At 37.7% G+C, this 27,791-nt stretch overlaps 1 protein-coding gene across 1 annotated transcript in view; it reads left to right on the top strand.

Moving 5' to 3' along the window:
• PIEZO2 (piezo type mechanosensitive ion channel component 2) overlaps window positions 1-27,791 on the top strand; it is a 325,545-nt gene that overhangs the window by 64,307 nt on the left and 233,447 nt on the right. The window lies entirely within an intron of this gene.

The raw sequence follows: 27,791 nt of genomic DNA, 5'->3' as shown, positions 1-27,791 counted from the left end.
GATGCCGAGAGTGACAGTGGAGAGACATCCTAATTCTCTCCTTTTGGTGTCTAAAAAAGTCTGTTTGATTAAGACTAATTCCTTTGTGATTTGATAGACACTAAATCATCTAGTTTGCATCCCTGATGGTAGCAATCCTCCTTCAGAGGAAAATGGCTTCTTAGGACTTTGGATAGTTTCCCCATATTGTGTGTTATATTGCAATACACTTCTCCTGAATTTCATATTATGATGTGTTCACGAGAATTAATTTCTTATATAAATTCAATATTTCTGAGTGTAACCATTTTGGCCTGCTGTTCCTGTCACCTTTTCAAATTGTGTATGTATGTGTGTAGGTGTATCTTTTCTAGCAAGTGTTGAGGGTTTTTGTTTTTCATGTCCAGAGAATGGAAAAGAAAGGGGAAATCTATAACTATTTAAGCTAAAACCAGCCAAACAGTAAAAAAAAAAAAAAAAACAGTAAATCAAAAAGTCAAAAGTTAAATGAAACAAACTTTATCAAAAAACCCAAACCAAACAGGAAAACCCACTCCATGGCTATATATTTTGCTTGTCTTTGTCTTTTTTTCTATACTTTCATTTCTGTCACTTAAATCATATTTTTGACCCTTCCTTTCTATTCTATTTCTGTTTTATTCAAGTAATCATTTTTTCCTGAAATCCTGTTTCTTTTGATTAAGTCTTTTTATTCTTTTGAGTTTTCTGGTCTCCTTCCACTAAGCTTTTCCTTCCTCGTCTCTTCTTGGCTCACTCAGCTCCCTGATCGCAATCTCTGACCAACATTCCTCTCTCTTGCACTTCCATCTATTTTCCCAGTTTATCACCTTGCACTTTTCCAGTAACTGAACTTAGGGAACGTCTCTCCACCAATCTTAAGGGTTTTCCAGGCTATAGAGTTAGAAATAAGTCTGGAATGGACAATATCAGTCCAGATTAATTTTAATTTTGACAGAAACATAAACATTTAGAAACACTGGGGAAAAAATATTATACTTGTTGAAATGCTTCAGATGGTATTTAAAGCTTAATAAGTAAATATTTTTCTCCCCCCCTTAAATATTTTAACTTCTTTTAAAATGTAATTACTAAGATAAAGTAATATTAATCCTTAATCACAGAGATAAGGCACAGTCTCCTGTCTCTGCATATGTTCAGTACATTTGTTTTACTTCCTGCCAGGTGAAAATACCAACCTCTTCTAAAGTATAGGACACATCTCCTTCAGTTAGAGCTGAAACGCTGAGTTATTTAAGATTTAGCTGAATGTGTTGTTTGCAGAAATATTACTTAATTGTCCATGAAGCTGGATGAAAAAGGGAAAATATATTCATGAGCATTTATGTGCAGCTGAAAAATGTATTTGGTTAGCTCTCTTGTTCAGCTCTTTCTAGTATTTATAACCCTTCAAATCAGTGATCACAAAGCTGATTAAATACCAAAATGTGCTACTCTGCATGAAACAACTGTGAAAAAAAAAATTCATCGCAAATAACATTTCTTGTCTACAGGAGTAATTTAAAACTTGACTAGAGGAGTTTTTCAAGGGTTGCTGATGGGAACTGTTTTTGAGGCGGATACCTCGTTGCATGTGTTGTAAAACTGTGTGAGTTCGGCCATGATTTTCTATATGAATTATCTCTAAAATCAGCAACTGATTGGTTACCTAATTCTCTGGAGATAACAAATAGGCAGTAAACTGGTAAACTTGCAATAGCCTAGTTTCTAACATCTTTGGGAGATTGTTAATTAGTGATTTTTTTTATTTTTTTTTTTGTGTCTAACATCTACTGTAATTGTGTTCTTGTCTTTAATAAAGGCTTGTACATGCTCTTGTTATAGAAATAATAAAGCTTGACTACATGTTTTCGCCCTGTCTTGGCCCAGTGACTCATTTAGCAGAACTAAATAACTTTTTTATGTGGTGCTTTTTCAGACATGAGTTTAACAGACATGAGTTCTCATTTACTTAAGTTTTGTTAACTTTCCTGTATTTAATTTCATAATTTATGATTGATAAGACTCTGTAGCCAGTCACCATGTAAATAAAAAAACCCTGAGGTGGAGGGAATCACTTAATTTCGCATATGGACTAGATTTTGCTGGCTCTGCTTATGTTAATGGCAAAAAGAATGGTATTGCTTCTGAATTAAGATGACAAAACTCAGCATGACAAAACGTGTCTCTTCTGTATTGAAAAAATGAACTTGGCACAGCACTTAAATCAGTAAAAATGATGTTTTAAAAATGTGTAGATTGATAAACCGATGAACAATATCCAAATCATAATAATTGTTAATCGAGCATTATTTTGAGTATGGCTGAACTCATCGTAAAGAAATAGAACAGTGGACTTTGTTTTGCACATATGAAAGGGCTTGTGATTTGGAATAATCTGCACAGAATTACGAGATGCAGAAGGGTTGCAGTGACAAATTTGGATCACCAAATATAGCTGAAGAGGTTTCAAGGGAGTATTGATCCAAATGAATACGGCACAAAATTTTATTCAAACATTATTTTGATTTCCCTATGTGAACAGTGCTTCTATGTATACTCATCAGTTTTATAATGCATCTGTTTTATTAACAATCCTTTTACACTCTGGTGCACTACTTTTCTGGAATTTCATACTAACTTTAGACATCTAACTTAAATTTTCAAGCTATGGATTGGGTAAACCTGTATACTTACTGTATAGAAGCAGGCTCCTCATGACTCTACTCAGAGTTGACCATTTAAGTTTCCAGTGAGTCCAAAAATCTTAAATTAGATCCATAATTTTAGACCTTGTCTACATTGCATGGTATTAAGACTTCTGAACAAAATAAGGAGCTTGAGTGAATGTTGTAATGTAATATTTGTGAAACAGAAAAAAGATTATTAACCTCTTAATTGTTAAACTCTTGCACTGAAAACTTCATGATTGAGTGGTTTGGAGTTATAAAAAAAAAGGTACTTCCTATATTACTGGATGTTTTGCTCTGAAAGAGCTTCAGTTTTAGCTTTTCAAGATTTTCTGAACATTGCTTGTGAATTAAACTGCTGCTCAAAGTGTATATGCAGAAATCACTTGAAAATAATTTAAAAAAAACCCGAACAAACCAAATCACTGATTTTAAGATATGTTTAAAAAAAAGTTTAACAAAATTCCTCTCCCTCATTAGTCCTGTTAAAACTATGTCCTACTGATGGCAAATGCCATACTTAAAGCTGTAATACAGATTTATCCACAAAGAATGAAACATTTGAAGAATATGATATCCTAATGTATTCACTAATAGATAGATTGAATTAGTCTTTGATGTTTATTACTGTGGAATGGTGATGTTTGCAATCTTACATGTCTTTCTCTGTATCAAAAATGTGAAAAAGAACCTTAAACTTTTTGGTCTCTTCCTTTTAAGATAGTTCTAATATTTTTCACAGCAGTGTTATTAATAGGATTTGATGGAAAATCATGTAGCTAATTTGGGTGCTTTCAAGCATTCTTAAATTACTTGCATAAAGAATGAGTTTGTAGGTTGGAAATACAGACTTTGATTTAGGACTTGCTTGTATGGTTTCTGTTGCCTGCTTTGAACAGAAATTCAGTCAAATGTCCATCTTAAGCTTACAAATATGTTACTGCTTCAGTCTAAGGAGATGTTTTTAGTTCAGGCAGTTGGAGTTCATGACTGTTTTTTTACTTCCATCTCATAATAATTATATCACCTACTATTACTATATTATTTTTGAGGCATTGTAGTCGGACTACTCCAAATAGGGGATAACAGCCCACCTAGTTTTATGATCTGAAAGTGCCGCCAAAATAGAGGTACCCATTTTGTGCATATGAGGTGTACGATTGCAATCCTATTCACACCTGCAAGGTGTAAAAGCTGTACCTGTGTTTTGGTTTGGGCTGGGCTGGCCACTAAAACAAATGACAGATGCTCTCTTTAACCTCTGTCTTCTGCAGAGAAGGAAGAAAGAGAGAGAGAAAACTTATGGGTTGAAAAAGAAACTAAACTAATGCAATATTAATAATAAAATAATAGAAAAGATGATATTTTTAAGAAAGTAATGAAATATATAGAATATATACAAAACCAATATTGAGCTCCCAGGATGATGATCATGTCACCAGCAGGCACTAGGAAGGTTCCAGACTGAATCAGGAATGCATGGAAGCTGGATTCAGGAACACATGGATCAGGATCAAAGGCAGACGAACAGACAGAGTCCTCCTCAGACGTTGGCCATTGAAGAAAATGAGCTGACCCCTTTGATCCCTCAGCTTTTATACTGAGCATGATGCAGATGGGATGGGATTCCCCGTTGGTCAGGTTTGGGTCACCTGTCCTGTCCGCTCCTCCCCAGAGGTGTGACCCCTCTACGCTTTTCCACTTCTGACCCTCCAACGTGGTGCATAACAACCAAGGTCAGATAATTTTTTTATGGAAAGAAGTATAAGGAAGAGCCTCTCTGCATACCATTCCTTGATATTAACCATAAACATCAGGCCTTATCACTTTAGAAGCAGACACTGTCTGAAAAATATGCCATTAATTTCAGAGTGCAGTTAGAAGATACATAGCTGAAAAGTAAAATTACTGGAAAGAAAATTGGTTCTGTTTTACCTTAAACCAGGACATTCCACTCCTTATTCCATACTATTTTCAACATGCTCAGATCACTACTGTGTTTTTTTTTTCTTCTTCAAATATATACGCAACCTGTTTACTGGATTTTTAGTTGTATTGATGAGTTGTACGCTGCACTTTTGTTCTTCAAAACAGTTTTCTGTCATGTCTGCCAGAATGGACATTGACAGACCATAGACCTGGTCATGTTCTAATCTCACTATAAATTAAAATGTGTGAATTTGCTACATTTGGAAGGGATATGTTTTAAAACATGTTTAAAACGTAAAACATATTTCAGTGAAAAATCGTCATAGTTTGGGGTGGTGCAACTTGAGTTTTGACCTTTTTCTCTTTAGACTTACTATACGTTTATATGCTTTTGAGAAGGGTTTCAACCATGTTTTATCTGTGTAACCACAAGGGTGATTTATTCCTTTTTCTAAAAAATGATTTATTACCTGTTACCCTTAAGTGCTCAGTGGAAAGTACTCAGGGCAATAATAGAGATGCTGATTAAAGGGAGTGGGGAGAACTCTTTAAGATGTCTTTGGAACTACTGAGTTTCTTTGTACAGGCCCATGCATTAGTATGAAGATTTATTTATAACTCAGAAAATGCTTTTCAGCAATTAAAAATGGGATTTCTACTGGATTAGGCATGTGTTTTCCTATGGAGACTTGCCAGGCTGCTACATAAACATCCTTTGGCTCAAAATACTCCATCTCAGCTAGGTTTCTCCACTTATATTACAAGTATTCTTTTGGGAATGAACAATGGTGCATGTTATTTATAAGCAGTGGGCCAGATCCTGAAGTACTTATTCATGGAAGTTTTAGCAATGGATGAGTGAAAATGAAGTGATACCTTTACATTAACCAACTTCCGAAATCCTCTTGCATATTACAAGCCAGCGAACATTTCTGTTAATGATACTGTGTGCTTTCTCGTTATTTATTATCAAAACATTTTCTTACAAAATGAATTAACAACCTCTCCAACTAAGTGAAAGTGAACTTACAAGACGCATTCCACTGACAGCACTGGGTACAGAATCTTGTATCTGTCTTACATTGTTGCATATAATAAATAATACCTGTGCCTTTATCACTGCCTTGTGTAATGCTGTTCCCAAAAGGGATATTCCGCTCTGAGAAACCAGAGTCCAGTTCCTGGGCTGTTTTACTGTTTGGCTTCTACAGAAGAAATTGTAAGCAGGAGCTCCCATTAAGGCGTTGATTAGATGATGCATCACCCATGATGTGGGTGATATGATGATGTGATTTGCTTTATCGTTTTATTATATGAGTGCCAGCAATGGTTTTGGCCCCGGGTATGTCAGAAACTCAGCAGCATGTTGATTGAAGCCTTGCAAGAAAAGCAAAGCCAACAGAGTTTGGGCAATGAATGCAGAGGCCAGGAGGAGAGAAGGTAACTAGAAATTTATTTTAACTTACCATTAAATAATGATATGGGCTTTTTTGTATGGTTACCAATGACCGTGGGTCCTTGGAAAGATTCAAATGGAAAAAAAAAGGGTAGTGCTCTTGGTACAGAGAGAAAGAATTCTTCAGAGGGCTTTGAAATAATGTGCTTGCAATTAGACTGGTGTGATTTGGTGGTGGTGGAAATACTAAATTAGATGGAAAAAAAGCCATTTTAAAGGGGGTTGACACTATCATAAATTTAAATTCAGAGAACTGTTTTCAATGTAAAACGGAGAACACATAGCTGCGTTAGTTTTTCTATTATTTAACTTATTTTAAAGCAATATTTTTCATTAGATATTGAATACCTTTTGATTTAGGAAAAAAAACCAATCAGTTTAGGTTGATCTGGAAGTGATTTCTTTAGTTATTTTAAAGTTTTAACTTGATCCCAAGCCTATCTCCTTCCCTGGTGATAGCTTCAAACTGAATATGTCACTGTTTAATTAACAGCATTTAATTTAACTCTAGCAGTGAATAAAGACCTAGAGCCAAAACAAAGCTCCCTTTTCAGCCCAAGGTATAGGTAAATATAGTACAAGTCTTACGAGGAGAGGCTGAGGGAACTAGGGTTATTCAGCCTGGAGAAAAGGAGGCTGAGGGGAGACCTTATTGCTCTCTACAACTACCTGAAAGGAGGGTGTAGAGAGGCGGGGGTCGGTCTCTTCTCCCAAGTCACGGGCGACAGGACTAGAGGAAATGGCCTCAAGTTGTGCCAGGGGAGGTTCAGGCTGGATATTAGGAAAATTTTTTTCACTGAAAGGGTTATCAGACATTGGAATGGGCTGCCCAGGGAGGTGGTTGAGGCACCATCCCTGGAAGTGTTCAAAAGACAGGTTGACGTGGTGCTGGGAGACATGGTTTAGTGATGGTGTTGCATTTTGTTGTTTTGTGGGTGTTTATTTTTGTCAGTTAGGTTGATGGTTGGACAAGATGATCTTGAAGGTCCCTTCCAACCTAGAAGATTCTGTGATTCTGTGAAATGCCAATTTATTTCATGGAGCAGATTCAGAGGACCTCTCAGAAATTTTTGTTCGTGGCAGTAACTCTGAAAACATTCTTTCTTTTTTCTTTTTTCCCAATTCATTAGGCTACACACAAAACCTAAATAATGTCATTTTTACTTTCTACAGCTTGTGAAGGTTACTTTTCTAACCTGTCCTTTGTGGTGTTCTTTGTTAAAATCATTGAAAATTAGTCAATTTTGTTCCTTTACAGGAAGTATGTGCAAAATAAAACTTTTATTGTTGTTATATTTGGAAATTGAAAGTGCAGAAATGGGAATCTAGTCTAGAAACAATATGGTAAATTAAGAGTTTTCTGTAAGCTAGCAGTCCTCCCACCTAACACTGCTAAAGCCTAAGGAGAAATTTCTGCTGTGAGTTAGTGAGACAAGGGCAGAAAGAGTGCTTTTAGATTCAGTTGTAAATTTCAGCGCTGACAAGAGTGCTGTCCTGAATGCACACATTTTCTCAAATTTGGGATTTGAGGTAGGTTTACCATGAATTTGAAAAGATTTTAAACTCAGAATGACCTTGTGGCATGTTTTTAAATTGAATTAAATAATGAAATTGTAAAAACTAATTTTACAAAATCATATAAAAATAGCAGCATCATAGAATGTGATTGAATATGTGTCATGTAGTCCTGCAATCCTAATACTGCTTAGTCAGCCCACAGATTTTGATGGGAAGAGAATGGTGCTGAGTATGCCAGGAACGCCAAACTTCAAGGATTTTTTTTCTCTCCTTTTTGTCCTGAAGTGTGACTTTCTCTGAGTTAAATTGTGTTGGTTTTTTTTTAGTGTGTTGCATATGTAAATCGTTGAAAAGTCTCACAGTTCTTTCTGTGCTGGTTTTGACAAGCAGGGATGTGTAATTTTATTTGCTCATTGGCATAATTTTATGTGGCCTATTTGTGTATATCTCAGTGAGGATCCATGTTTGAAATGCAGCTCTGAATGTAGAGGGGTCTTGTTGGCAAAGACTTGTAATGGAAGTTGGTTGTAAATGTTATAGTTTACTTTTTCAGGCAATATATTGGAAGCAGGCTCAGGTTTTAGATATTGACAAAGGAGGCAGTTTCCTTGAGCCCCCTTCTGCTGTCCCCAGTAGCTGTGACAGGGCTTCAGCTGGGCTGGCTTCTACCAGGAATATGGTAGTGTGAGGTGCAACGCTCCCCTCCCTGCTGCTGCTCAGCCTGTGCAGCACAGCAGCAAGTGTGAGACTCTGTCCCAGTTGATGCCCCTTTCTCATGCCCATCCACCCCATAACAGGAATGAACCAGCCCTTCGAGTGACAAAGTTTCATTGTGCCAATTCTGCTGAGATGTCTTGGTCGAGCTCTGTCAAAAGCTGTATGATACAGAGATAAAATGGAAGTGAAAATTATTACAGTGGTATAGCTTCTTAGCTCTGTAAATTAGTAAGCAGACTAAGGAGAAATAGGAGGGATATTGTTGAATCTACTTCTACAGTAGAATCATTCAAAAGTCAAAATTACATTGCAGGAAGAAGGTAAGAGGTTGGTAAGATCTGACTGGATTCAGATAATACTAGAAGAGAAAATCAACATGGAATTGTTATGGGATACTATAAATTAGAGGGTGAATGATCCTAATAACCATACAGCCAGATCTTTCCCTAATGCAAACAGCTTCTCAAAAAGCTATTGAATTGTGAAGAACCAGTGATATTTTAAAATTGGTTTTGGAGGGACTAAGGACGTCAGAGAGAGTTGGTCATCACTATTCTTATGATCCAAAGTTAACAAAAAACAGTCTTTAAGGTTTTCTTAACCTCAAGTGCAAGTAAGTTTAGGGAAACTAGATAGTGACTGAAGAGCTCAAGCATTTGAATGTGGTGACATGCTCTAGTTAAAAATGCAGCAACCTTTCTAGAACTCCTGTCTTAAGCACTGGTGGCTTTTAGGGGTGAACTCCAGACCTAACTTACTGACCGACCACTCCCACAAAGAACATTAAGAATAAACAGAGAGTTTGCAAGGAATGCGTAAAACGGGAATAGTCTGTAAGGAAACCATCTTAGAGGTCAAGAAGTGTTTGGATGAAATAGAATTTGCCAGAAGTCAAGCTGAGTTAAACTCTGCAAAGGGAACTGAAACAAGGAATAAAAATGTGTTTCGCTATATGAATATAAAATGATAAAAAGTGTGGCTGGTAATACAATAGGGATGAAATAGGAATTAAATATTGTCTAGGCATGGCCAAAACTTTAAACAGGTGTGTGCTTCAGATTTGAATAAGGGCAGTAGTGTTAAACACAAAGACAAAAGGAAAAGTGGCTGCTGGGAAGGAGGTTGGAAAAAGGAAATGTGAGGGAGAAGCAAGACCCAAAGACTTTAAGTTTTAAAGGCTGAATAATCTCCCTCTTGAAAGTGAGTGTGATACCCTAGATTGAAAATACTAGCTCAAATGATGAAAAAAAGGGGGAAATGGTCTTGCATATGAACTTCTGTGAACTCATATTTTCCAAATTTTGGAACGCATTTGGAAGAGAAGAATAAATAAATATCTTAAAGCAACTGGAAAAGAGAGATGAAATGAAAATGGCTTTTCTAAAACTGGGTTGTGCTAATCAACTGAGATAATGTTTTGATAAGGTGAATTCAGACCTGAATTCAGATGCCAAGAAGGACTGTGTGGCGACTGAAGCAAAGAAAGATGTTAATGTACAAGAGTGAGAGAGAAATAGCACATCTCATATCATTAAATTACTTTTCTACTTTTTCAGTCTGCAAGGGCAAATTGATGGTTTGGATTTGGATTGGGAGATATTCAAGAAGGCGAAAGGCTTTTTGGGTTAGATGAAGATGCTGGCACACCATCTAGAGACTGTGTATACTTGGTGGACTGTAAATTAGGAGTTTCCTAGGTGTCAGCTTCTAATAAAAACAGCGAGAATAAAGACCCATGTCATTTTTAAGTGGAATATGATCCTTTTATGAGCCAGAATATACCCTTTGGCCACCTGTGATGGTGGGAAAAATTGGCGACCAATTTTTGTGACCCAGCTGGTGCCTGTAAACCCAAGTTACCCAAATCCATTTGCTCAATGTCTCCAGCAAACCTATGTATAAACAGTAACAGTCAGATGGTTCGCAGAGGTTTCCTTTCCATGTGTCGAGTGGTTTGGGGAGGGTTAATGTGTTATATTACATTAGGCACAATTAACAGTTGCACACTTGAAACTTTCTGGTGATTTGGTTAAGGTGATGGACAATGTTGGAAGACTTTGGAGCATTACTGTTGTCATCAATACTGTGTTCAAGAGTTCAATAGTCAGAAGAACTATAAGCTCATTTTTGCTAGAGGAGGGATTGTTTTAGAGGATTATGTTTAGGTTTGGAAAATAAAAGAGTAGGAAGAATATAAAATACATTTTAGGCCTCCCTATTCTAATTTCTAATACCATTGTATGTTGAACAACTGTGTTTCATTATGCTGTCATAAAGGAAGAGGAGAAAAAGCCAGTAAAGTATTAGGTATGCACTTTTATTATTATGACCAACCTGTAGTTGAGAGGAATTTCAATAAAAGCGCTGTGCTGTTTTTTAAAGGCAGTGCAGATATTCCCATTTACTCTGCTGCTGCTGCTGCTGTAGCCTTGTTTGAAGGCAGTCACCTTTCAACAGCATGTCCTGAATCTACACCTTCAACGCATGTCCTGAATCTACCACACAATACTTCAGTCAACTACATGATGTCTGAATAAGCATTAAGAAGTGAGCCCTGAGCTGTATTAGCCAGCAAGGCGGGTGATGGCATTAGCATCACTTCTCATTGCAGTGCCTTGGCACCAGCTTTTTGCTATGAATTACTCTCTGGTAATACCAGAAATTTGTCCACTGAGGCAAACATTATTTCTTCAAAATTCATACATAATTTATTTTTCTTCTGTGTTTCCCTTTCTCATCCTACCTCATTTCATTTCAAATACATTCTAATCAGCAAGAGAGGGACCTGCTGCATCCCTCAAATGGAGTGCTGCACATGGATATTTTTTTTTCATTCTGTATTTCTTCTTCACACATGGAAGAGTGTGTATGTCAGAAGAGTATTATGACAGAAAATAATACTGGCTTTAGAGCACAGTAGTTTGTAGATGCCAAGATCTCTCTTATCAAACTTCAGAGCTGAGCCTGACTTCTTGTGGATGATCCTGTGTCTACAATGGATTTGAATCTGGAGAATGAATCCCTGGGAATTTGGAAAGCATCAGGCAGAGAGCTAGAGTATTACTTTTTTGTGGGTCAACACTGGACTTTTATGTCATAGCAATCCACAAAGGCAATCTCCACTTAAGAGTACTGTGGCCATGTCTTTTTCTTTTCTTCTCCTGAAGTGGTCTGCCTTCCCTTCTCCTTGTTAGTTGTGTGTTTTAACGTGTGTTGTTTGTTTTTTTTTTTTTTTTTCTTGATCACCTAGTGCAATGATTTGTGCTCCCACTGCTTTGTTCCTTTCATGAACACAGAACAACCCCCAAATTTTTCCTTGGTGCTAAGTGAATGAACAAGAAGCCAGGGGGATATGACGCATAGATACTCTTTATTAAGTGCTTTTTTGCAAAGCTTTTGAGACTGAAAGGAGAACTAGGTAGCAAATTCTTGACTGTTTACTGGTTGTACTTCTGACTGTTCTGAGAAATCATTCAGTATACTGCAGTGATACAGGCCCTGGCATCTTCAACTGTATCTAGACAAGTATCTACACAGGTTGTATAGATCTGGTGCCATACTCAGTCTGAGGACCTGTCTGGCCTTCATGGGAAAAGAGTGAGTGCGGGATTTGGACGTCATGCCTGAAAACAGAAATGCAGAGCTGGTCTTACTTCTTAGTATCTTGTTCCTCCAAGGCACCTGAAGGTGCTTCTCTTAATTTCTTTGGTTTCTGCAGTACTAACTGCAGGTTGCTATCAGAGGTGCAGTTGACGAGGAAGGTTTTCAAGTCATTTGAAACATGTAGGTGGAAGAGGAATGTCCCCTCCTCCTGATGTTGCCATTGCCTGAAATGCAGGCAAGCTGCCTGCAGTTGAAATCACAGGGATGAATTTTACAGCAAGAAAACTGCTTATTTTCAAGCACTCACAAATCTTGGATTAAATCATTCATGATAATGCTTTTTGTCACTACTGTTTATATTCCAGTGACAGTTAATGTGAGTTGGACTTGTTAGTAAAATAAATAAATAGCATTTATTAGGCTGCTAAGGGATGGGAGGGTGTGAGCATGTATGCATGGAACGGGAGGCAGTAACAAGGTGCTGATTCATTTATCTTTACATGCCAACAGCAGCACCTGACTGTCATTAAGCAAGAGGTTGTCCATCATATATTTATCGTGTGGGCATTCCAAAAGGCTTTTAAGGGCCCATGCGAACACCACTGATCAGCAGGCGGACAGAAGCTTTTGGTGTGTTTTCTTTTTTCTTTTTAATGCTGTATGCATGAAGTCTTAGGCTGCTATTTCAGTTGTAGTTTATTGACATTATGTTTAGAGTGAGACACCAGACACCAACTTTAAATTGAGTGGGCTTTTTTGTCATCACAGAGGAATAAATTGTGCCCTCATAGAAGGCACCTCTTTTTCATTTGCAAGGATATTTAGCTGGTCAGATTTTGCTTGCTGCTTTGATTTCTTCTACTTCCGTGGATCTGGTTTATTGCATCTGTCTTAACAACTAAAGAAATGTTTTCTGGGAAATAAATAGTTCCATGACAAAGATGTATTGTAGTGAGCAGCTGTTTCACTGTAATGGGAGCCTTAATTGAAAGGATTATTGCAGCAAAACGTTTCCTACTTGTTTGTTGGATGATGTAGCTGAGAAGGATACAGTATAGTAGCAAATTTTAAACAAGAATGATATCTGTTTTGCTTTCTGCTAGATCTTCAGGGTAGCTAAGCCCAAAGATCAGTTCACTCCCTTGGGACCAAATCTGCTGACCTTACTCAGGGAAAACTCCCACTAACAGTGGGAAATTTGCTTCTGTAAGCAGTGCAGGAAGTGCCCTGTAATATATTAAGAAACCACGTAAGCCCATAAGAAACCAAGCAAAAGGCATTTAAAAGCATTCCCATTACTTACGGAGAGAAGGAAGCAGAAAATTAATATGCACATGCTCCATAATTAACATTTTAACTCTGGTCTTAATGTGATTTAGGGGGAGCTGTGAACTCTTGAAAATGAAGCTGTTGATGCAGATGCAGAGCTAGGTGTGCAGTTTCTCATTACTCAAATGTTTCTGTTCTGCCTCCGGATGAAGTGGGGAACTTTAAAACACATCCCCCCTCCCCCCCCAAGCAGATTTGTTAACATCCTGCTGTAATTCAGAGCAGAGACCTGAATCTGATTCTCCTGTATCCCAAGTGCGCCAGGCTAATAGCGCCTTTTTGCTGTCCCTCCTCTTCTCCTCCATATCCCTCTCCTTAAATATTTGATTATTCTTGCAAAATGGAGCTGCTCCAATACCCGATGCCCTCCTAGGATCCAGGTAGTCACTGCGCTCATCTGAGGATGTATGAGAATTTCAAGATGCTGAAGCTTTTCTCTTCTTGAGTTATATGACAGTGTCATGTAACGGGCTTGTGAATTATTTAAAACAGTAGCAGCAGCTCCATAGCTATGTGGTCTCTTCCCAATCCACTCTCCCATACCCTAGCTTTCCATCTTTCCTCATGAAGTGTTCATCACCATCAGAAAAGTCAGTACAAAGATAGTAAGCCTGAATACGTGCCTATTCAATAGATAGATTTTGGTTTGAAGAAATTAAGAAACATTTTAATTTAGGTGCAAAACACCAACGTGAGTGTTCCTGTGCTTTCTCAGGGAGTATGTGTGCCTGCAAAGCTCCTTTGATTCTTTTCCCCCCGTTTTAACATGTAACAGGCATGACTCAGTCTGGTGCCAATTATTATTGCAAGGAAAACCAAAGTGATACATTTAGTGGTTTTCATATTTAAATAATATTTGAGATAATCATAACAGGGTTTAGTAGATCTCCAAAGATTCTCAATTCTTCAGACCATTTCAATATAATCTTGTTTTACTTAACTGGGTGAGGAAAATAAGTTAAATCTTTTCTGAGAGCTCTCAGTGAAGAAGAGCTTTTTGCAAAACAAAAACCAGAAAGGCAGGGGAATGTGGTTTTAATCACAGTTGTACAGTACTTGTCTGGATTATACTCTGTAAATTTGCACAGAAGAACAACATTAATGAGTAAAACTGATCAGATTGGGCAAATTTGTGTAAAACCTTTTCAGAACTAAGAAAAAAGGTTTTCAATGTTTCATTATGATTTTAATTCAGTTTTTGAAAAAAAAAATCCATGATGGAAAGCAGGAAAGGGGATAACACTTCCAGATTTCATTGTGTTAAACTGGGGGGGAGGGGAGGAGGGGAAGCTTGAAAATGAAAGATGAGACAAGAGAAATCATAGGATTTTGTGGCAAAAATATAACTTTATCTTTCTTTGTATTAAGAACTGTTAGGACCATTGTAATAATGTTGATTTTGGGGGGTGGGAAGGAGGAATTCTGTACTGTTCGTTCTGATAATGTGATGTGATGCTTATACAAGTATCGAAAGAAATTTACTCCTACTCTGATTTGCCCTCCTTCTGCCCCCCTTTTTATTGAGAGAGATATAAAAGAAGATACAGCCAAAAATAATGGAGCAATTCAAGTCACACACATAATGGTCACGTGTAAGTGAAGTTGTAAAATAAACAGTAGCTACAACACACAATCCTTCAAATTTTACTTTATTTAAAAAAGTCATTCCTTTGGAAAAACAATGAGTGGGTCTGCAAGGAAACACAAGATTAGTTTAACTTACCTTTTAAATCCTTTCTTTGTTCATTCATAAAATTCTGTGGCATAGCTGCTGAGGTCATTGCCTTCCCCTGTCTCACACAGGGCTCTAACAAATTCTGAGCCTGTTCTTTAATTGATCTTTCTGGGTGCCCTGTGATTAAATTCTGGGAAATTACTAAACTATGAGTCATGTCATAAAAACTAATTAGTGGTTGGTTGACAGTTTGTCTCCCAGCTGAAGCCTCCAAGTTTCTGTTAATACCATGTCAATATATAGGTTATTGCTGGCAAATGGCTCAAGTTTATTTCGTAGAAGAATGTTGTGCAAAGTCACAAAGTTTATGTTGGATACTGCTAACACTAAAACAGTTTTGTTTGAATGGGGCACACTGTCCCTTTTGGCTTCATTTGACTAGTCCTAATGCATACTGAAGTGTTGGGATGAGTGAGGAAAATCAACTTTTGAAAAGAAACCTGTTTTTTTGTTTTTTTGTTTTTTTTAAATCATCTGCTATTGAGTTTGTTTGGTTTGGTTTAGATTTGGGGTTTTTTTTGATACAGCTTTTTCCTTCAGCAGTAGCTTTTTGAGAAGATCAGAAGCTTCGTACGGAAGTTACTTCTACAAGGTGGCACTGTTGTGTCTTTTCCTCCCTTGCTGCTGTTGTGTGCAGGGTGTGGTTGCAGGGCCGTCTCTTTTTCATCCTCCTCTCCATGAGGATGAAGGACAGGAAATAAACTGCAGTGCTCCTTTGGGATCACTGCATTCTGGCACACAGCGAGGGGAACTCCAAGCTGGGGAAAGCAGACTCTTATCCCGGATGAATCTGTGCACTACTTTGACTTTCAGGATAATGACACTGTGATCCAATAGATCTAAGTATAGGCTGGCTTTGATACCGTATGTGGTATACAAGTATTAGTTCTCTAGTTGTTAATTAAGTTAAGTGCATATCTTTTGACAGAGAAATTGGGCTGAAGAGGTTAAGGTATAAAACACCTTTAAAAATGAAGAAATAGCAAAGAAAAATTATAACGAACATTTTTGGGGTGGTGTTGAAGGTTTCTTCCTTCCCTACCCCTGAAACTTGGTGCTGTAATAAAGTAACTTAAGTAATTATTAGTAGCATATTCTTGAGCACATTACCTTTCCTTACAAAATTCAAGGCATAAAGTAGGCTAGTGGGACCTTTTAAGAAATTCTTTCAGAAAATATTAAAAATGGAAAAAAAATTTGGATTGGAGGATTTAATTTTACATATAGTAGGTTTATAAATATTAATATGCATAAACAAAAATATAAATTAAACATCAATTAATAATGTGTAGATTATTTTTCTACGGTTAAATTGGAGAATCCTCAGTTTATAGGCAGTGTTATAAAAACCCCAGCATGTTCTAAGTTGGTCACTTATTGTTACTACAGCAAGTCCAATTGACAAACGTGAGGGGTTGTGATGACAGTTATGTAAATATAAAGCTGATCATATGCTACTTAACACCTCCCATATGTCAGTTTACAAGAGAGAACAAAATCTTCTTTAAAAGTACTTTGGTTTGGAATAAATGTGCTAAATGTTATTCTTCACATTAGCCATGAGAAAGTTATGTGACTGTCTTTGCATTTAGTTTAGATTTTTTGCTTTCTGTTTACAGCTAGCAGTCTGCTTCAGTATAATCAGAGAGAAAGTGATAAACAGAAGCCTTCAGTAAGGAGATGTTTACTCCATAATGGAAGCAGTTGCTTTTCGGTGGATTTTAACTTTTTTTTTTTTCTTTTTTTCAAATGCAGATATGGGCATCTGAAAAAAATTTCGGTTGCATGCAGATACTGGCAAGCAGAAAATGCACCGCTCATTCAGTTTTCTCAGATCCTGGGTATAGTCTTTTCTAATTTTAAGTCTTGCAAGCTGTAGTATTATGCTATCATAGCATTGAATTTGTACTGAGTGAGCTGCACTGAAGTGCAAAGGTATGTTAAGCAGTGAAATGGTTAGCTTGGCTTCTGAAGCCACTCTCACTCTAGGCAAAACTCACTGTGGGTCACTTTGCTACCCTGGTGCTGTAACTTCTGCTGTTCCTCTCTGAAATTTACCTTAACTGTCCTTATGATATGCTGTCCGCCATGGTACAGACACTCTCCAAGGCAGAGAGGGTTTGCTGTTTGCCGCATGTCGCATGGGAGCCAAGGGAAAAATCCCACACTGCAAAGTTGGAAGAGCAGAGGATCTCTCAATCTATTGTTTTAGCTGTGAGTGCCCTGCGTACTCACTACACTCAATTGCTTTGTACCTTTAGAAGTGTTCTCATTATGATATGATCTCCAGCTCCTCATCTTAAGCAGGCCTTAGTAGTGTTTTGTTTTGCTGTGGCTTTCACATGCTCTTATCAATAAGACGTTGTATATATTAGACCATTCTAGAGAGTGTAGTGCACCCATCACCACCACGATTATGTTTATACTTGCACTTAGCCCTATGTTTTTGTTTGGGTTTGTCATATATATTTTAGATTGGAAAAAACTCTAAGCTATTATAGTTCATTATTATAGTTATTATAAACTGTGTAAGGTGCTGTGGGGTCTCATAGGCCAATATACTTTCTGCCACAGCCAGTTTACTGGCTAGAAATTGATGAGATGATAAAATTAATCACTTAGAAGGGATGCTTTTTGTTGCTTAGATGATCCCAGCTGGATGTTTATAGATAATGTGTGTTTAGGCTTTTAGGTTGTTTGTATTAAGACCCTCTGTAGGAAAGACACAAGATGTCTTTATTGGCACACCTGCATGGCTGTAGTACATCAGTAGTGCCTTAATATACCCAGAAGTGGTCATCACATAGATATGTAGACATTGTCCTGTAACTTCGGTTTCCATATCCCTTATATAAATATAGAAAACAGTAGGCATATTATTACACACGGTATCTGTGTAAATAAAATTTGAAGGAACTAGTTTTTCTGTTACTTTAGGAAGACTTGAACAGCTCCCCAACAGCTAAGATCCATGTGAGGAAGAACTTCACTGCGTGCTTGGAGAAAGCTGCTTGCTCTCTGACAAAGATTGTGCTGGTCCCGACTGTGCAGATGAGCTAATTCATCATGGCCAGGGAATCAAGGAGTCTGATTTCAGATGGTCCTTCTGAAGTCAAGCCACTAAGACAGTGTTTCCCTGTGTGTAGATGCTTTGCTGAACAAACTATCAGTCTTTGTCTGAAAGGAAGATTGCATCGGTTTGAGGTTCTCCTACCAGGAGAGCTTCACTTACAGTGTTTATGTGGGTTTTTTCCCCCGAATAAACTGATTCCTGAGAATAATCCACATCCTTTTTATTTCCAAATTTTTCAAGTTACACAGATTTTTCCTAAAGTCATCCCACTCTGAAAAGTACTTCCTCTTAAAATCACAAATGTGCAGCCATGCGTAAGAGAAGAGAACACAGAAAATGCGTTGAATTTCTTTCGGGGGCCATTTTTGTTCCTTGGGATGTATGGCTTTGCATTTTTTACAGTGGATCTTCTAATTGGGAGGCTTGTGTTGGTTCAGTTTTAGTCTCTTATTCTAGGTAAAAATGATAATAGAATCAAGCTGAAGTCCTGTGCAAACACTTTGAGACCAGTAGCAAAAGTTAGGGTTGCTTGCAGTCTACTGATATTTAGAATGTGTGTTTTTGCTGGTCACAGACCAAGCCTTACATGTTTGTCTTGGTTCACAAGATGCTCCTGTTAAAAAAAAAAAAAACCAAACCAAAAAAACCTAGTCTCAGTAGGAGATGCAGGTTTGGTTTTAATATTAACAGCTTCTCTGCTTAGAAAAAAAAAGAAACAATTTGCCTCTGTTTTCAAGGTAGACTTAAAGGAAGAGCTGAATAAAACAACAAATTCCCTCAGAGCCTCCTTCACAGCGATATTCATTACAAAAGTATTTCTTGTGACGTGGGTTGGGCAAATAACTTTGAGCAGAGTGCTTTGGGTTACGAAGCCTGGGTATTTTTCTGAAGCACTGCTCTCCAGAACGAGGAGTGCTTCTCAGCAGGGGACAACTGGTCACGTCTGTTGCTTTGTGGTCCACTGTCCATGCAGTATGTGATCTGAGAAGATGTCTCTGCCGCAGCCTGGGGAGGGAGAGGGCCTGTAAGGCTGTGATGGAGAAAGGGTAGCAAGGTGGTAAGAAATTGGTCTTAGGACATCTTGTTACTCTCCTGTTGCTCCTTGCTAGAAAGCACTTACCTTTAGGTGGGCGCAGCTTCTGCAGTTTTGCCTTGGCCTCTGGTGCCTCTGGTGCTGCAGTAATTACTGCTGCATAATAATTGCAGAATCATTTTGTGATAATTCGTCTCACCCAACTCCACAGCCTTTTGTGTGCTGTGGGGGCAGATCATCAGGTTACAGAAACCTTCCACGGACACATGGTGGTCTGTGGGGAAAGGCTGTTGGGGTCACAGAGCTTTCTTCCTTTTCTGCCTTACTAACTACCGCAAGCCAAATACCTAGTTTGAACAGATTTTTATGTGAAGACTTTGGGGTTTTTTGTTTGTTTGTTTTTGATTGTACGAATTTCCTCAGGCTATAAAAGCACCGTGAAAGTATTTCATTATAGGTATTTGGTGTCTGTGTCTTCTGTGGTGTATAATTTGGGACTGAGTCTAGGTTCAGTAAATTGTACTTATTTTGACATTTGGGTTGATACAAATAAAGTAATATAAACACCAGAGCTGGCCTCTGTGAGTCAGATATTTGTTGTGGATGCTCCTAACAAGAAAGTGCATCCATGTTGTCAAAAACTGTAGCACAGTAACAACTTATCTCACAGATAAACATAGTGATATATACCTGCCAACACTCACTAACGTAAACACGACCCTGGGAACTTACCCAAACACTCTTATATTTGTAGGTAATTGGTCAGGAAATAACTGGAGATTTTCTTATTGATATACATTCTTTACTATACCCCTGCCAGTGGGGTAGTCAATAAATAGTCTCCCCCACCATATATTTCAGCATTATCTGTAAATTCATGGGCTTATTCCTGGTGGTAAGTTAGGGATGAAGGTTAGCTTGTTGGTGTCTCCTTGAGTTTAATCACTCATAGTCCTGAAGTAGGAAAGTAGGAAAGGCTGCCTGCTTTAAAAGACTCATGAATTGGTTTCTGTAGAAGAAATAGTCCTGACGTTTTAAAGCTCTCTTCTGGAACTTCAGAGATTTTTAATTTTTATTTTTATTTATTTTTTTTTAAAATCTATAAATCTGTTTTATTAGCTGTTTTTCCTGACCTTGAAGAACAATCAGAAAAAGGTTGAAAAGATTCCTAAGAAGTGTTCAGAGGCTCAATGTGGTTTTTTTTTCCGAGTTCCGCCATAACCTTCAGTTAGTACAGAATCAGACACATGATAAATTTTGAGTTGAAATACAAATGCCTGAAAAAAATGCACTTTATCATAACAGAACGGGGGAATTTTTGGTAAGGCATTACGGTCCAAACATTTTTGTTGATTTATGCTTGTAGAGGCTCTGACCCTGTATCACACAGTACCATCTCCTTGGTTCTTCACTTTGTTTGTCTGTGGAACATTTCAATGCTGGTGATATTTCTTTGTCATTTCATTTCATGAGAAATTCTGTGTACTCTGGCTTGGGTCTAGATCAAGAAAGCGCAGAGGCTGCTATAATTTCTCTCCACACTCATAGAAAGGGACAGAAACTTGCAGTTCCTGGAGAAAGGAGTAAGCTTAGCCAGTCTGCTGCTCATTAATGTCACATTTGTTTTTTCCATGAGTCAGTAGCAGGCAGTGTGGTAAAGCCTTTCTAAAATCAGAAGCAAGGACCTCACAATTGTGCTTAGTCATGAATAAAGTCCCTGTTATGTGTATCTTCTTTAATGACATAGCCCCCAGTTCAGTGAAGCAGGTGATTTTTTTTAAAAAGCATCTAAGGCTTGGCAAACATGAGATTTGGGTGCCAAGTCATGATTTTATGTATTTCTTTAATACCTCAGAATTAGATGTCATGGTTAGAGCTGTTTCATGTACACATATTCTTTTAGAGCTGTATGCAGGGAGTTTGGTGCTTGGGACAATTCACTTCTCTGTTTTATCCTTTACTTTCCATACTCCCCTTATTTCTGTACAGCATCAGATAATGCAGAGGCAAGGACAGGCTGTTACCTCTGTTCATAAACCGGAAGTTTACCTTGCCTTGTGCATTAGAGGCACTGCAAACAACAGTGTGAAAGGGAATGTTGTTGACTTATTGCAGAAGGAACTTTGAGAGACTCCCTAGTGCAATGTTCAGGCTCTGTCTCTGCTTCTGTCTTCATAATTTCTGTTGTTTGAAGCACTGTGGTTTTCAGTCAGGATATTAAAAAATTGGTTTGCCAGATAACTTTTGCTCAGTGGCTTGTTTGCATCCTCATTCAGTTTCTTGACTTGAATATTCTGGGCCCTACTTATTGGCATCTGTTAAATAAAACCCTTAGGGGTAGTTTACCTATGTCAGGAATTTAATAACCTTCAAACTGAGTAGATTTTTATACCAAAAAACTCTGAGAAATGGTACTAACCCTAGCTATTAAATTGATTCTTGAAGACAGGAAGGATGCTGCACAACTTTGTAGGATACCACTGGATCCATCCCTTCTCCCTGAGTAACTATGTTTTCGAGCATTTTGAATTCCACCAATTGTCTGATTTTACTATCCACTTGTTTTGTACATTGATCAACAGTGACTTTCTTTTGTCTGTTACATTGAGGTAACTTGTTTCTCAAGTGAGTTCTTATCTCACTGCTGACCCGATTAGTTTTTTGTGCTGTTGGTCTTTTTTTCTGAAATTATTTCAGTGGTGAATTTCTTTATAGTGAAATCAAATAAAAACATTTAAGTGGAAGTTAGCAATTTTTAGTAAAATTCATAGTATATATTTTACAGCTGTTTGGCACTTGATTGACTGTTTGACATAAGCCAAGTTTATACTTGTTAACTAAAATGTGTTCTGCTACCCTAAATAAGCTGGTACCATGATCATTTTGTTTCTTGTGTGTTAATGATGAGTAAGGAGTTAATTTGGGGTATGGGGCTAGAAGGGCTACTACACGTAGTATTGGCCTATACTGTGTTCAAGAGAAAGGCATTTTTGCTGTGTGTCCAGCTTCTTCATCTGTGAGCTTGCAATTCTTATCTACTTGATAAATGGTATTGGGAAATTCCATTTCATACAGTCACATTCAGACCTGCTAATTTATGTACCTAAGTTTAGAGACTGCCTCACACCACTAACCACTGTCTGGGTTTCATCTGTGTGTGAGCATGGTCCTGACGTCAGGGAACCAAAGAAGGATCAGAGCAGGTGAGCATAAAGTGAACTGGGTGTAAACAGGCGGTCTCTCTAAAATTATTTGGCTATTTCCTCTGGTTCTGCTCATAAAAAAAATAACAAACAATGAGGGGAAAAAAAAAATCAGTTCACTGGAGAGCTTGCAGATTCAGGCACCATGGGAGAGTGATTTATTTTTTTTTCCATAGGCTGAGGATGCATGCTCTTGGACTCTAAGCCACAAGAAACGATAATTGCCATTTTGCAAATCTGGATGTGAAAAATGATGTTCTTTGTAAAGGGCTGTTAATTAACATTGATCTCTCTCATACATGTCTAGATTGTTTTTACATATTGTCTCTGTGGAAAAATCTGTCTGTTAAATGGGGCAGTTTGATGTTCCAGTCTTTTATTCCATGATATATGCTTTTTCTCAGACAGTGTGCCAGGTGTTGCAGCTCAGGAAAGTGCTTTAGGATTAGAGACTGTGTAGTAAGAATGAGAGCCTGGTTCACAAACACCACCCTTTGTTCTACAGCAGTGAATTATCCTTGATAAAACAAGTGAAGTAGAGCATCTAGATGATTCTATAGTTGCTTATTTAAAAAATTGTTAGGCCTGATGTCCATCAAATGCTTCCACATCTCTTGAATGGGGCATATAAAGTTCTGCTCTTTGGAGACCATTTACAGGGCACAACAAATTTCATTGAACTGACAAAACTGGTGAACAAATCTATTCATTGCTTCAATGTTTGCTAAATAATTATTTACGAGCATGCAAACATCTTTTTTATGGAGAGTTCCTAATATTACCTTGGTCAGAATAGTCTTTGTAGAAAGCTTGTAATTTTGTGATAAAAAGCAATACATTGAAAACTTGTCAGGTTTCTGTTACCAAAATTTTTATTAAGGCTTTAATGTTTTTCGCCAAAAGGTGAGGATTTGACGTTCAGGGTAAAAACAGTGCGATTTTGGCTTTCCAGTGAAAAATATCCTGAAGAAAGCAGACACTTTTCATGAAGAGTTTTCATCTCCGTATGAAAGATTTATTAAAGAACAAGCACACGCAGAAATATTTTAGGCAGCACTACTACTCTAGCAGAGCTCTGCATAAATGGATCAATGTTGACCTTATATTATGTGTAGACTGTGGTGTACATTTCTTCTATGTATTTTTAGTTCTTGACCATGCGCTTGATGGAAGAAAGCTTATATTGCATCTCACAGGTGAAATGAAAGCTGATGTATTTTATGAGAAAAGCAGTGTAAGCATGTGTGCTTGATGAGGATCAATATCTAGAAGAGCTGAAGTCTGTTCTCCATCAAGCTGGACACTGGTTATGTCTGCACTGTGGGAAAATGAGTTTCATGATGTAGCCTTACCCCCAGCCATCCAGCCTGGGAAATCCATTAGAGCCCATCAAAGCTTCTTCCTTCTCTCCCATCCTCACATGCTGTGGGTTTTTGTCCAAAGGAAATCCGGGGAGAGTGACAAGAATGGCACCTGCCTTGCACTGTAGACGCACCTACTAGAGTGTAAGAGGGTGATGGGCTGTTTGGAGGCTTATTCTGTCTCTACAGAACAGTTCACCATGGACAGAATTGTGGAAATGGAGAATTAATAGAAGGGAATCCACTCTGTCCTCCCCACAGGATCCTGAAGGGATAGTGGATGAAGTGCCTAATGTGGGAACAGAGTTGAAAATGTGACCTTTGCATAGATGTTTGTAGCTTATCTCCTGCAGCTCGAGTCTGGCTCCTCTGGGCCAGCCGGTGAGTGGTAGTTTAAGGCTAGCCATTGTGTACAGCATAAAATTACCTCCAGGGAAGACTCAGTCTGGTGAGCAAAAGGACCATAATCCAATAATTCAGGTTAATTTACCTCCCATTGTTAAACATGTGTGTGTTAGCACTGCAAAGTGCTATTTATAAAACTTAAATTGAGTTGTCTTCATTATTCTTCCGTGTAATTAATCCTGTTAGTCTTGTCTGAAGAAAAGAGATGATACTTAAAGTCATTACTGAGACTGTGGTGCCCAGTGCTCTTGGTGGACAGCTTTCCATCCTGGTATTTGGACCATGTCTAAATCTACTTGGCAGTCATTGATGAGCTGGGAGCGGGGTGTGATCCATGTCTTTAAAAATTCCTTCCCAATATTATAATCTTTTTTCATATTATTTATTAGTTCCCAATTTCTCCATGACACTCTGGGATGATGAACTTTCACAAATACACAAAAGAGTCTCATTTGTCTCACCCTGCTTTTTTCAGAATTTGAATATTGGCAGAGGTGATCTAGTCAGAGGTGTCCCTGCCCATGGCAGGAAGGTTGGAACTAGATGATCTTTAAGGTCCTTTCCAATCACACCATTCTATGATTCTAGGTAGAAAATACAATCAACCTCACTGTTTGGGTTTTTTTTCCCTTAATCAGGTGTTTTAATAAATTAATTTGCTTGCATGCGTCTGAATTTATCACTTGTGAATTGATCTCACATTGGCAGGGAGAGAGATCCTAATGAATCAAAAAATTTAATTTTTTTTTGGAAGTGGTACCCTAGTTCTTTAGCAACAGGGTTACTATGGCCATGATGCCTTTCTATTTCTCTGTGACAGCCAGTTTGAAAACTCCGAGGTGCATGGTGTGGTCTAGCATGAGCAACAGACTGATGAAATGTGTCTGATTTAACTGTGTGCCGGGACTGGTAAGAATGAGGGCTTATTTACATACATACAAACAGGCATCGACATCAATTGCAATTGTGGGAATGCTCAGTGCACCCTAGTGTTGCTAGGATAGAAACAGATACAGTAACCACAACAAAAAGGAAATGCTTTCTGCCTTAGTTTTGGGGAGTTTGCTCCAAGCCTTGACCTGGTGATTTGAACATATGCATTTTGTAAAGTCAAGCTGTGTGCAGTACATATTGCTGGCACCTTCAGGCATTTCATATGCATGTGGTGCAGTGTTACAGGTCCTGGCCTATTTTTCAGAGCCAAATTCTATATACTCAGCTGGCAATGAACAAAAAAATGTGCTTTGGCTGAATGGATTTTGGCATAGGAATTCTGGAGCCCCAGAATTTCAACTCTTGGAGTTGTAACAAAAAAATGTTTAATTAAACTGGCAGCTTAGACCAATAAATGTTTAATTTTAAAAGGAAAACTTAGTTGACATACAGAAGAGATACAGATCTTACATGTCTCTTGCTTTGTGAAGGAGTCCAGTTCTTTTCACAGCAGTCTGCTTGGAAGCAATCGCCTGGACCTGGAGATCAAAGGAGCAGAAAAGTTGAGAGGTGGATAGGTCAGAGATGCTGTGCTTCAGCTACTGCACATCTTACAATGTTATCTAAGAATCACTTTGAAATACGAGTTTTTTGGTGTATGGGCTGGAAATAGAAGAGTGGAGAGAGAGTTAGAGGCCAGTTAGTTTTAAAGGCAAAATTTGTGTCTCTCAGCTGTCTTCCACGGTACTCGGATAGTACCTTAATAAGGAGGTGAATTTAGAATTAAAAAGTTTCAGCAGGTTTCTAAACGTTATTAAAAGTCTCTGGGCAGTTCTCTTGTAAGTATGGCCATTAGCCCTTTTTATCCTAATTCAATTTATTGGCCAGATTTCAAGTTTGATAGTTACAACTAAGATCTTGTGAAGAACTACAAAGAGGAAACCATGAGGACTCAAGAACAAGAGGTTTGAGCAATCTGTTGATACATTGCATTTGTTTTTGAATGTTACCTACTGGCAACTTATCAGTTAGTGGAATATTTACGTGTTCTTAAACTTATCATTTATAGACACTCTAGATATGTCTATATTTACTTTATTGGCTGTAGAGTTTCCTCAGTGAGGTTTGGTTGATCTGGCATTCTCTAACTCTGACATAAACCACTGTGTAGTGTTGCTTTGATTTGCAAGATAACTGTTGTGTTCTGGCCTGGAGGCAGTTGCATTCCAGCTGGGGGAAACTCAGCTCAGCATCAGGAGGCTTTGTAAGATCTTCATAAAAGTCTGAGATACTGAGCAAGCTAGCATGAACCGCACTGGAATTTGTATTAAGAAGATGGTTTCACTTACATTAAGAAGACCTTTCTCCTGATTGCCTTTAATAATACATTAGTTTATGATATTTAGTTTTACAAAAAACTCATGAGAGATGAGTCCAACCCCTTAGACTCTCAACTATGAAGTCACTGACTTGAATCCCTACTTCAACCCCCAAACTCTATCTTGGCTCCAAAGCAACACCAAAACAAAGTTCTTGTTTTGTGATTTAAATCTGTAAATCCCCATGTGAACACTCTGATTTCATATCTGAGAGGTTTATTTTGGATTGCTCTGAACGGATTGGGAACTGTTTTCTGCTAAGCTGCAACAAGACATTTTCAAATTAGTTAACTGTGGCCATACAGAAGTTTTAGGTGCTATGACTCTTTTGATTTTAGGGTTTCTTGCCCCCAGCTTTTCTGGGTAGATAGAGCTCTGATGAGTATTTGCTTATCATTGATGAAGACAGTGAACCCTTTGTGGAACAAGTACAGTATTCAGAGTGACAGAATATTCACTTGCTATTCAAATGGACAGGCACTGAAAATATACCTAGGAATCTGTTAAAAGGTCAGAAGAGACCATTTAAAAAGGAAAAATGTGCAATTTTTGTACACAGTCTTTATTCTAACCTATGTTTAAAGGTGGGTGAAAGCAGTGAAATCTTGTAGCTTTGGCAGTTTCAAGAGTTTTCTTAAAAAATATTGGCCAACTTGGACAGCTTTTCATTCCTTTGTGCTATCCCCAGCCACCCCCTGCCTCCATCTCTGCAGTAGGAAGAATATACTCTACCAAAATCAGAATTTCAGTTAATCTGATTTGTCTGTAAAATTTGCAAATTAGCCACTAATTTTGAGTGTTAGATTAACTCAATGATAACAAGTAATTATGCTAAAGGGCTAGATCAGGGTAAGCCAAATAGAAATATTATTACTGGAAGTAGTTTTGGGAAGACTATTGCATCAGCAAAGGAACTGTAACCTGATAATGGCAGTCAATGTTTTAAACCATTAACTGTAGAACAGTTACAAGGTCAAGGCAAAATATTGAAATCCATATTAAAATATATCTAATATCATAAAAGACTGACTGGGATATTGGACAAGCCAAAGACTGACTGATTTATTACTGTTTTTGGCTTTTGTGTTTTTTTCACTTGCCAGATCCTGACATTAATGCAATAATAATCTTCTGAAAACAAATAATTTCTGGTGGAAACCTCACATTAATAAAATGAGCCAGACAGTAAATAGCTGGAGGTATCAGTGAGACTTTAAAATGATGTTTTATCATTCCATTTCTCCCTTTCACTTTTTCTTTTCTTTTTTTTTTTTTTTTTTTTTTTTTTTTTGTTTGTTTGTTTTGTTTTATTTTCTTTTGGGAGGGTGGAAGGGGGTGGTGTTTAGTTTTGCTTGACTGCTGAAGTAAAGTGTAAATAGGTGGATAGGAAATTTAGAATTACTGATATCAAACAGTAGACATGTAATTCT

Source organism: Numenius arquata, chromosome 4 (assembly GCF_964106895.1).
Source record: "Numenius arquata chromosome 4, bNumArq3.hap1.1, whole genome shotgun sequence".
Classification (NCBI taxonomy): domain Eukaryota; kingdom Metazoa; phylum Chordata; class Aves; order Charadriiformes; family Scolopacidae; genus Numenius; species Numenius arquata.
Note: the sequence above shows the minus strand (reverse complement) of the source record. Positions and strands in the feature narration are given on the sequence as shown.